General features: G+C 34.6%; 1 protein-coding gene across 2 annotated transcripts in view; it reads right to left on the reverse strand.

The window, feature by feature from the left end:
• The window catches only part of LOC110446320 (sodium- and chloride-dependent glycine transporter 1-like), a 41,051-nt gene extending 28,844 nt beyond the window's left edge, over positions 1 to 12,207 (reverse strand). For both annotated transcript variants that reach the window (XM_021491408.1, XM_021491409.1), the window contains exon 1: positions 11,737 to 12,207. The gene's annotated coding sequence lies outside the window, so the exon portion shown is untranslated. The remainder of the gene's footprint in view (positions 1 to 11,736) is intronic.
• Between the last annotated feature and the right edge of the window lie 427 nt (positions 12,208 to 12,634).

The raw sequence follows: 12,634 nt of genomic DNA on the forward strand, positions 1-12,634 counted from the left end.
AAAAAACACAAAGTAAACTCTCTCCGATACATGCCCATTAACATATTAAACTAAGTTCATCTGTGTTCAAACTCACACAATGATACTAGCGAGGTTAATAGTTTTAGATATTTATTCATAACATAAACAGCGCTAGCATTTCTGTCGATTTTATTTCAGCTTAACCGGCCGCTATCCGGAAGAAAACATGCACCGTACTGACTGCTAGGGCAGTTATTTTCTGCTTTGAATACTTCCCACTGGCAATAATGATTCCGTAACGTACCCCTTGCGCTATCTTTTGACCATTTGGCAACTATTCGCTTCGTAGCTGACACGGTACAACACTTTTCTTTGGCTTACTTCACACGGCCAGTCATTTTGTTTACAAAGAAATGGTGTGCTATGCGCATGCGCTAGTAGAGGGAAATCCCTGAACAAAACGTTGGTCAGACAGGTAGAAATACCGATGATTATCTTAGATTTAATCATTTTTATGAATCTATTTCAGCCAAATCCGATCGGCATTTTCCATAAGGAGTCTCACTTGATATGTTTATGTAGTATTTGGAAAAAAGACAAAAAAAAAAAAGTTACTTCAGCGTGATGCCCCTTTAAAACCTGTCAAAATGCAATTTTTCTCGGTTATGTATTAAAAATATCTTAAATTTGTTTTCATTTCATATGAGCTTTTATGAATCTCGTCTCGAAGTTTTAATTTTTGCTCGACAAGGCTCGCAAAAATAAAAACTACCAAGACTCGTTTCATAAAATCTCATATGAAATAAAAACTCATTTTAGATCCAATATAAACTATATGCATATTTATATGTTAGGCTTTGTTTATCATTTCCGTACTTTGACCCTGGTAGAAAGTCTGAAGAACCTTGACCAGCTTATAATTAACTGAGACCCCTCTTTATGTCCAGCTAGCTGCAATAACTTCAGAGGGAGGAAGTTTAAAACTAATCAAGAGAAAGCCTGGCTGTACTTGGACCGTCTGGATCGGGAGACTGATTCTAGTAGCCCGAGTGGCCTGGCTGTACTTGGACCGTCTGGATCGGGAGACTGATTCTAGTAGCCCGGGTGCGATCATCTCGGGGATTGCATGAATAAATATCATGACCGTAGACTTAGTCGAGCTTGAGATGTTTTAAATCTATTAATCTTAATAAATCATGTTGATCTTAGAACCCATTCAAGGCATAAACAATTACCTTTTGCCTCAACACTATGAAGTGGAAATCAAGTATCCTGGTCCAATACTTTATAAGGATTTAGGTTATCTGTGATTTTGAAATTACGCCAAAATAGTTATTTGATTTTGACTCTTGATCTTTCACTTAGTGAGTATAAGCCATTGAAAAAACCCGTTTTCACTAGAAATTTATTTTGTACCGATATCGGATTTTATTTTTAAATCTAATTAAACACAAAAGAAAGGTAAAATGATGTGAATAGAACAGTTTTTCGAATCGTCTATTTACTTTTTTCCCCCTTTTTGCAGTTAGTTAGAATAGTTCGGCCACTTTGTATGCATATACATGTTTGTGAAATATTACAATGACAAAGGCAAGGAGATGGTGCCAGGCACTACTGTCGGTGGGACATTTTGTGTTTATGCATCATTCTGTAGGGGCAGTGAGAACACATTCTACAGTTGGTTGAATAAACATATTTTTGACGGGGTATTATTCTATATCGACAGCGACAGATTGACTACATTTTTGTACAGGTGTAAATCTCTACCGTGAGAAAAAAACTGGAATAGGTTTCATATTCTACAACGTGATGGATTGTTTTTTTTCTTGCAGTATTACACAACACAATAGAGATACCTTGTGTTGGGTATTCATATTAAAATAGATGAAAAGATACAGTATAGGGTCACTATACAACGGGGTCGATTACAAAGGAGCACGGTCAACATCTAGGACAGGAAGTACTGATTTGATTAATGGGATCTAAGTCGAGCAACATTTCACTACGGGATGGATATTTAATGTTTAAAGGTATACTTAAAACATGGTCCTGTCTGTTGTGTCTGATCTGCTCTAGACTCATTTTTCAATTTTCATATTGTTGGTCTGTGTTTGTCTGGTTTCATGGGTCAGAGGTAAAAGTTGTATATTGTTGGTCTGTGTTTGTCTGGTTTCATGGGTCAGAGGTAAACGTTGTATGTTGTTGGTCTGTGTTTGTCTGGTTTCATGGGTCAGAGGTAAAAGTTTTATATTGTTGGTCTGTGTTTGCCTGGTTTCATGGGTCAGGGGTAAAAGTTGTATATTCTTGGTCTGTGTTTGTCTGGTTTCATGGGTCAGAGGTAAAAGTTGTGTGTTGTTGCATCCTTTTGCATTCTTCAGTAAGTCAATACATTGGTCGCTTAATCGATAAATTGGTCAATTTCTCAATCTATGTTATGTTCCTATGTTGCCGTTCTCCGATTGCATACCTGAAACAGCCGATAAATTTAATAAGCTCGTCCTATTGAAGGGATAGCAGCACCAGGCAAGGCTGATACAAAACGCAAGGCCAATCAACCCTGACTTGTTCACTTGTACTGCACACAGAACTATACAGTTTGATATTCTTTTTATTCTTTTGATACGATTCTAGCTTTGGATCATTGAGCCTCCTGAATCTATGATGTGAAGCATGTGGCCAATACAAATTACTCGTGAATGGGAGAGATAACACGAATTTTTTAACAACCCATTCTCAAAAAAAAAGCATCACACCAATTACTTCTAGCGCACTGGCGCCTAAATATTTTACTCTACACAGTAAAACGATGTTTCTTTTTAATGAATAATAGGCGCCCATATATTTGGGTGACATCGGTCGACATATTTTTCGATACCAAATCCAGCGATATAAACAGAACTCAATGATCAAAGTACTTAAAGTATTGAAAGCTAAGGCAAAAGATATATATATATTATTTTTGGAATAGAGAACAAAATAAAGATGAAGTTCCCATCATATTGTACAGAAGGATTTACTGTTAATTTGTTATGAATCAAAGTTTTATGTAAAAGTGTACCACTGTGAAGTTATTCTTCTTGTGTGTACAGTATATCTTTATAGGTTTGTCAGAAGAGTGGTACCAAGTTTCCTCTAGAATATATCATTTTAAACCTTTGGATAATTAATTTGCATAGGAATTTGGAATTGCTTCCCTTTGTCCATACAATGTATTTCATAGAACATTAAAAACTGAAACTGGCATTTACCCCTTTGACCAATACCTGATTATTTTAAACCATTGAATAGATTATGCACAGATTGTGAACATCTTTGAACTTTGCCTTTGTTGTTGAATAAGATATCAACCCTTGCCTTATCTAACAAAGTTACTTGGCATAAAACCATTGACCAATCAGAGTACAGTATGCTAATTAATTAGGCATGGATTTCACTCAACTTTGAACTTATCGTCTAAGTTTGTATATTGATCAATATATATTCAAGCAAGTTATCTTGTAAAGTGTGCACATCGACCAGGGTTGGCATGCTTTTTAATACGTGTGAATTTTGTTCAAGTTTCAATTTTGCATCAGTCAGTGTATATTGTTACAGAACAATATTTATAAGGATGTTTACTTGCCGAAACTAAATTGTGGATAAGCAAGTGGATTACTGCTACCCATAAATTTACAAGTCTCTCAATAATTTTGAAAAACTTTTAAATAAAGTGTTTTACATATTCACTGCAGTGAAAAGGTCTCTTCTTATGAAAAATGGAACTATTTTGAATCTGTGTTCCCATGAACAAATAATATAAAAAGCACTCTAATTCAATATGATACATTGTTGTATGTTTCAATATTGAATAAGATAAACAAAATATAAACATACATACTCACACACACACACAAGATTAGGAGAGTTACATTATTTTCCCTCTATTTCCATTGCATAAATTCTTCACAAAGAAAACAACAACTTTATAGCATATGTTCAGCTTTATCATCTTCATAGGCTAGCATTTGAAATAAGATGCACATATTAATTTCAAATACATTTCAAAAGAGTACTGCAAATGTACCAGCTAGAACACATACTATGTTATTACAGTTGTCATGATTGTTGGTTTCAGAACTGATAGCATTGTGCAACAAATGTTGACAACAGGACTTATTGAAAGTTGAGGTTGCTTGTGTATATGCAAACAGGTAGTGCATGATTTAATGTTGAGAATGATGGATCAAGGTTTATAAAATTTGGTTTGAATACTTAGTTAGGAATGCACTGACAATTTCTCTGTCACATGTACATGAACAGGTTGTGAAGCTGTAGCCTTCACCTTGACTGAATGAAATTGACCTTAAAACTGTCTTGAACAATTGATGTATGAAATTTAGAAATGAAGTTTCAAGAAATATGGTTGAAAACTTAAGAAATAATTGCTTTCATTGACATTGATACAATCTTGTGTGCTATCCCTCTCATATATCACACAAGATTTAATATCAAATGTTGGACACAGTAAAATCGAGCGAAGTTAACAAATATCAAGTTACATATTATAACTTTTATTTTATTTTATTGATATTGATCATAAGCATTGTTAAAAGTACAATGTATACCAGGGATCTTACATTTCTTTTACTACTTAACATTTGCGTTGACTTTTAATTCATTGGACAAAAACTAAAAGGAAGCCATGACCAGTATTTCTATCTTTAAAAACATACTTTTAATTTTTTTTCCAATTTGCTCCCACCACCCATAGTGTTATATTGATCAAAACAAACGTTGTTTCCAACATTTGTGCCCTTAGTCAGTAGTGGGTGTTCAATCACATTCATCAGGGTTTCAGCATCAAGTAGGGGCTGTTCAATCACATTCATCAGGCTTTCAGCATCAATATTCACAGATTCAATCTGTTCCAAGTAAAGATCACTGACTTCTCCATTAAGGAAAAGTTTGCGAGGAAAGCATTTGAACTACATTTGAACTATTCGCTGATGGAAGGATCTGTGGACTCGGCTTTCATGTGTCTGAGAGAAAATGATTTAGTCAGAGGTTCCTCCTCTATAAAGTAACTGACAGATTTCAAAATGTCATGTCACTGTTGGTATAGTTCTTGCAGCCTTTTGAAAAAGTTCATGAAGTCCTCAAAGGTATGAGAGAGTTGGTACAGTTCCTATTTCTCATCCTCCTTTCTCCCATCAATAACCATCCCTGTCTGTTGTAATATTGATTGCTTTCCCCCCCTAAAATAGAACATAGTTACCATATAATTTCTGCACCAGCAATAATGTTTAGAGATGATATTCAAACAAATAGGAGGCATAGCAATATGAGCTTGTATAGTGAGAAATAAGGCATTAAAGCTGAGGAGTTCATTAAAATGTTTCAAAAACATTTCAATAAGTCAATCTCTTTGGTAGCAGAACTAAATATAAACAAAATGTACATTAAATTCAACTTATAACAGCACATCATATGGGGGCTTAAGACATCTAATTCCTTAGGTGGTAAAACATGTGTACATAAAAAGGTACCAGTAAAAACAAAACAAAATTAGTTTAAACACACGCACTTAGATATTCACGGTTTTCATTAATACAAAAGATGAAGCAGAACATCACTCTCCCCTGGTTGTTTCCATAAAGAAGAAATTAACCAGGAAACATGGAGATGTCCATTGCACTCCTTTATTTTGCTTACAATGTGCAAATGTGCCTACTATGTGCTAATAAGCTTTCCATGTTATGGTTTTGTTTTTTATGTGCTGTATGCAAATGTTCTAAATGTGCTTAAATTACCATGTGCTGATGTGCTTACCGTGTTCAATGTGCCTATTAAGTGCTTTCCAAGTGATAAACTCTTTTTCTGAGCTTACAGTATACTACATGTACATACATGTTTTTATTTTATTTTTCCATGTTGTAATATTTTGGTCTCTGTTATTATACTCATGTTTTGTCTTTGTAGCTTATGTTGTATGTTTTGCAAAATGGACGTAAAATATATATTTTTGTATCTTGTACGTGCTCAAGGATTTTATCTGTAGTTTTTGGGACTATATATAGAAAAACTTTACCCCAGTATGAGGAATTGTTTTACACATTTATCATAAAACAAGTTATGTTCAGATTTCAGACAGAAGATACTCTAAAATTGTACAACTCAGAAAAGGTTGAAAAATATTTATAGTTCATTTTTTTCTGCTTAGAAATATTTAATCTCTAAATTACAAATGATAACTGTTTTAACAGGTCTAGTTTCCGAATTGGAAACCAAACCCTGTCTGACCTATAAATGATCATTATATAAGGCCAATTAAAAGTTTAAAACAAATATTGAGTTTATGCTAACCCCACAGATACTGGACACACTAATAGTAATATGATGTGTATAAACTATGATATATTATACACACTATACTTATTGGTGTGTTCGACACCAGTGTGGTTAACCAGACTTATCTCAGATTTGTGTTCTACAATACCCTTAAGTTTTTATATGCACTGTTAAAGTCAGAACTCCTGCTCTATATTAGCGCAGTAAAGATATTTTTCAAATTAACAATAAAATGCCTAGCTAATACATACCTACCCTATTTTTTTCTGATAGTAGAAACACAAGTAATTTGTTTGGCCTAATGTTTCTGTCATTTCATAATATTTAGAACTACTATACTTGTTTAAGTTTCCAAAACATCAAGTAGTATAACAATTGAAACTTCAATGAAAGCCAACATCACAATGAATCTAATAATACAATGTTTATAACATGTTTTTTTTTAACTGAATGAGAAGAAATGTAAGGCCAAATATCCTCACAAACAACGCTTAAGTGAAATCAGTTTGCAACTAAGCAGTTCGAAAATTTTGCAACACGTCTGGAGAAAGACGTTCCTCGTGACGCTGTAATTCACTAGAGTAAAACGTCCGTTTATTATGTTTGTTTTTGCATAATAACTGCTATACATACCGTAGAAGCACCTTCCTTTTTGTCATCGCCGCTGACAACATGCGCCATTCTCTGCGGCTTCGGCCGCATGCTTGGCCACAAGTCACCGAAATCGGGATACATAGCCTTATTTATGAATCAGTAGTAGGTAAACGTTGCAGAAGTGTATGTATATTGTTCATTGTCAATGCTGCTTAAACAACATGCCTAACATTAAGTCAACACTCGCCTGCATTTTCGTCTTTTCCGCTTCGCGTTGCGAATGATGTCTAGGCCTACACAAAACGAAAGTAAAATGTGCGCATGTCTAAATGTAAGGGAGATCACTCGTGTTTTCCCGCAGTATATGTCTGAAATCATTCCGAAGGTGTTGTTGTTTTTGTGTATATTGAAATAAAAGAGTCCTGTTATATGGTAATACTTCAATAAACGAAAAACACAAATCACACCAACAGACATATAAAATGTAGGCCTATCGGAGCATATTTTCGTTTCTGGCTGAGCTGTAATTAGCGAGAAGGCGATATAAAAATGCAATAGCATATCTTATGATGAAAATAGAACAAAATGATAATACTGCGAAGGTAAAAAAAGCCTTCAGGTTAGAATACCAATATGGAACTAGAGAAGGACAGTGGCTAGTTCTAACATGATTCCCGGTCTCATCTGCCCCGGCCGGTTGATCCCATTTTAGTTAGGCAAGCCTGGTGTGAATCACACGGAGGCGATTTTAGAATTAATTGACAGGATCCGTATCCATTAATAGGTTTGTAATATGAACTTTTTATGTTGATCTCCTACATAATTGTAAGTTATACTCCGCCTTATATTTCGTTAAATTATCAAGTTTACGTAACAAGTGCAAGCGAAATCCTAATTGACTGCCATGTTGGAAACTTCCTCAATCTTTCCGATATAGGTCAGACGTCTAAATATGGGTGTCATGACCAAATATGGAAATTGTAGTAAACATGACCGCATCAGTAGTAATACTATATTTGGCCGTGAAGGCCATATAAGGAAACGGATAACATCACGCGTGATCTAACATGGCCGTCGTTTCTTTTTTTAGAGTTTTTAGTAAGGATTTGTTATTTTAACGATGAACGAATATGCAATATTTTGATAACATTATAATCATATGAAGCGTGAATCAGATATATTATTACTGATTAGCACTTTTGATTATCCTCAGTTAGTTGGAACAGGACCGCTTCATAGCTCTGACCACGCAATATATAATTGTAAACAGGGACGTAAATGTCACCAATTTTAGCCAATCACAGGACAATATTTCCGTGTAAAGGGTTAATCCAGCGACAGTTCCAAGAGTAAATACGAAGTTTTAGAAGGATACTTAGTTCTAACTAAGAATAAGATTATATCCAATGACGTTTGAGTGAACTTGAGTCCGTGGTAATGGATTTTATTTGCAGTTTGTTTAGTATTACTGGTAGGTGACGTTATGTCTCGTTTATGAATATCTGAGCTCATTAACTGAAGTATTTTTACCGGAAGCTGCGTGTAGCATGCATGACCTACAGTCAAGTAGCAGTTCCCGATTGAGATAAACAGGGTGCATTTTCAATAAGAATACGAGGTTGTGATAAGATCATATGTTCTACAAAGGAAAGGAATGATATTTACAAGCCATTCAAGTGCATTTGAGTCCAAAGTTACGCATAATAAAGACAGTAGGTCCGGTATATGATTCAATTTAGTACCAGTGGGTACCGTTAGAGGCCGTCTGTGTGAAATCGACATTTATGAATATCTTGAGCTCATTAACTAAAGTAGCGGCTCACGCCTTAGCTAAAAAAAGGACAGATTGAAACGTTAGAAAAGACGAATCAGACCAGCGCAGACAAAGCCAGACCATGTTTATAAGTGTGCCGTCTTCTCGTAGGTCATAACTGTCAACGGTCGCCAATGCAAAACCACTCAGAAGTAGTCCAGTAGGGGCATTCTACACACTTGTTTGTGTGTCTGGGGTTACACTTGACCTATAACTTATGACCATGTTGACCTAGTAGGTAGCTTCATCTAACGACTTGATCGTGAATACTTATAGAGGCTGGCCTGTCTATCATAAAACCAACAAATGTCAGCCATTCAGCTGCTAACAGTAACACATCCGGGTTCCGTGTATACACATGTGCGTAATTATATAGCATAGGAATGATCCAATTAAACTTACTTAAATATTGGACTTGGGATACGTACAATTAATACAGCATACCATTGTGTAGTAAAGTGAGATGGCAATCAATTATATTTGTAAATACTAATGTGATTTATCTAAATGATAATACGTAATGCTTATTTTATTTTAAATATTTAAGCACGCATTCGCGCATATCAGTTTATCCTTTGAACTAGAGGACAGTGGTCACTTTACTCTCTGTCATATGATAGTTACGTGCAGTATATAGATTCCCCAATGTCACAGGTTAAATTGGTCATTAATCAGTATGACATACATTTCATTTTCACACTTTATAAAAATATAAAGTTAAAACATTTGTCAATGTGAACCGATCAAAAGTCACAGTCATGTTGTTAAAAGATATTGTTCTTAACGTATTTGCATTACAAATTTAAGAACATCAACCCTTAGATTGATCACTTCGAACTGCTATAATCTAAAACATCTCTGTTACATCACCTCTGACAAGTCCTCCTGATGATTGCCGATAGAGTGCAGGAGGAAGGCTTCGGTGCATTTTGAGAAAATATGGAGTAACTGGATGTGCTTTAAAAAATATTTCACATTTAACCCATAAACCCCTGAAGACGCATTTGAACTCTTCCGATTCAAAGGATGGAATAGTTCATTATGAAATTCCAGGGGTGAATGAGTTAATATATTAAATAAAAGTATCCACACCAGGAGAGGGCGCCTCAGCTAGCTCTTCTATTGTTATAATTTTACCCTGAACATCAATGTGCAGTTCTGTTACCAGAAAGACAAGTTTGCAGATTAAGGTATGCTTATGTATTGTATCTTATTTTGAGCAAACTCTTTGAAATATTCAAAGTTTCACTGTTGGTTCCACATGTTGGATTTGGTGTTTTGGGATATTGTCAACTTAAATAGAGCAAATGGTACCAGCCCCGAACCTATATTGGTTATCTGTGTTGTAAGGTTATCTGAGGTTACCGGCTTAGGTCAATGCCAAGTTCCCATCTATAAACATCAAAACATGCTCCCGTAATTGTAATTATATGTATATATTTACATTTGCCCCCGCGCCGTCCCATTACAACAGTGTAAGAGGGCAAGTGTAATTTTATAGGCTATAATTACAACTGCTCGACTATAATTACAACTGCCTGTTTCAGGTGTAGGAATATGTAAACAAACAAAATGGCCGTCTGAAATATATTTTGACGCAGGGCAAATGGTTTTTGTAGGAATATGTCTTAAAAAAGAAAAATATGTAAATATAAAAATACCTGGTTGTCTGGATGTAACCAGTTATTGTTTAAATATCTCTCTTTACTTTGATGATTTAAGTTGTGACGCATCATTTCACCTTTACATATATCAATTCAATATTATATGTGTAACCTGTTGTGACGTAATTGTTCACCTTATATATATAACGTGTTGTGACGTATTGTTTCATATAACCTGTTGTGACGTTGTTTTACCTTATATATATAACCTGTTTTGATGTTTTGTTTCACCTTATATAGATAACCTATTGTGACCTTTGGATATACATATAACTTGTTGTGACGTTGTTTCACCTTATATATATAACCTATTGTGACGTATTGTATACCTTATATGTATAACTTGTTGTGACGTTTTGTTCCACCTTATATATATAATCTATTGTGACGTATTGTTTCACCCTATATTTGACGGTTTAATGGTCAAGCAAGATGTATCTATGATAAATATGACCTCTGCATAGATAAGCCATACAGAATGACTCTTCTGGCTAAAAGGTGATTCACCTAACACATTGGATACATGTTTATAGGTAAAAGGTTATCTTAAAGTATGATACGTATATCGAATCAGTTTCTTTTGGAATTCTTATCAAAGTTCAATATAGACGGCTATGTTTGTTTACAGCAACAATCCACGAATAATTTTGTGTACGAAACCCGATTCTTGTTGCTTGGGTTACCAGATTTGAGCTATCTACGTCAAGGTCTTTAAAAGAACTACTAACGAAAACATGTATTATTCAGCTTTTTTATTTAGTCATAGAAAAAATGAGCAAAAATCTAAAACTTTCTGAACATAGCGTTTCTTTTCTCATAGGAACACGAAGTAAATAGTACACGTTATAAAGTATGTATTAATCACGGAATAACTTACCTGCCGTTATAACTAAGTTGCTTTTAGCTGTATCATTTTTTTAAAACATTATATTACAACGTAAACTTTTAATAGGTACTGCTTTTTACATATTCGATGTTCAACACGTATAAATGACAAATCGAATGATAAAAATATGATTATTATCTCAAAATAGATAATAGAAATTCATCAACACAAAACGTGTAAACAGAACTATATATATATATATAGTCATGTAAAATACTCGTTTTGTAGGACTTTCTTGAAATTCCATACAAAGAATGAGCTTACCATGTTTATTATGTGTGCTTTTGACTTTTCCGGCTGGCAAAAATCTGTCCCTATAGTTCATCAAGAATTCGCCTAGTAAACATGCGATGCAAAGAATATACATAACCTTTTTTCCAATTAATACCGGAATTGGTATTAGTTTGTTTAAAGAAACGTTTGTACCGTCTAGAATATTTATTATTAAATCAATAAATGTGAATTAAGCTTTATGAGAAAAACTTACTTACCTGTATGCTGAGCACGTGTTCGGTTCGGTTTAGAATGGCCTATCCTTTCACTGTATGCTAAGGCCGGGAGGAGGAACCTTATATCTTAGCGTGTGCTGGTACTTTTCCACTGTACATATATATGATCATGACCTTGCATGTGAGGAGCGGCCGGCTATTATTTCCGCTTTGTAGCACATGCAGCTTTTAGTTTACACAAAGATTCAGCTTTCTAAGCCTCACTATCCATACGTTTACAATTCTGACAAAACGTAATTTGACGTCAGGTTAAATAGACCAGCAAATTTATATAGAGCACTGTTTATCAATAGATGACAATAGGTAAACTAGCGGTCTGGTACTTCATTCTTCGATACACATACATGTTGCCCCTCAACGATAAGACCACACGTGTACACGGTAGCACTGTATGCATGCGGGATTCCGCAAGTATCGCTAATAAATCACAAACCACCCATCAATAGGTAGTCATCGCACGTTTTTCCTTCTTAAAGCTGTAATAAGAAATACAACGCGCCAAGTTAAATCGATACGTATATGATTTGTTTCTGGTCATTGCAAACATGAATGCATTGTGATTGGTGATAGTATTTACGGCGTGTGACTGCATGTCTGTCACCCGCAAGACACGCAAGTTATTAAAGCAATACACATTTGGTTATATGCACTGAAATGTTCCCAAAAAGCATTCTTCAAGTAAATTGAGAAATTATAGACAAATTTTCCAAATATTTTTGTTTCCCCTGTTTTCCCCTAATAAGAGTTACGTAACACAACAACAAAATAGAGACCGTCGTAATTATATGAAGTTATGTCTGAGAATATTGCATATATATATATATATTTCATAAAATATATTTATACGGCTATGCAAAAAAAGAATGCGTTAAATGTATAA

The sequence above is a fragment of the Mizuhopecten yessoensis genome, unplaced genomic scaffold, assembly GCF_002113885.1.
Source record: "Mizuhopecten yessoensis strain PY_sf001 unplaced genomic scaffold, ASM211388v2 scaffold2671, whole genome shotgun sequence".
Taxonomy (NCBI): Eukaryota; Metazoa; Mollusca; class Bivalvia; order Pectinida; family Pectinidae; genus Mizuhopecten; species Mizuhopecten yessoensis.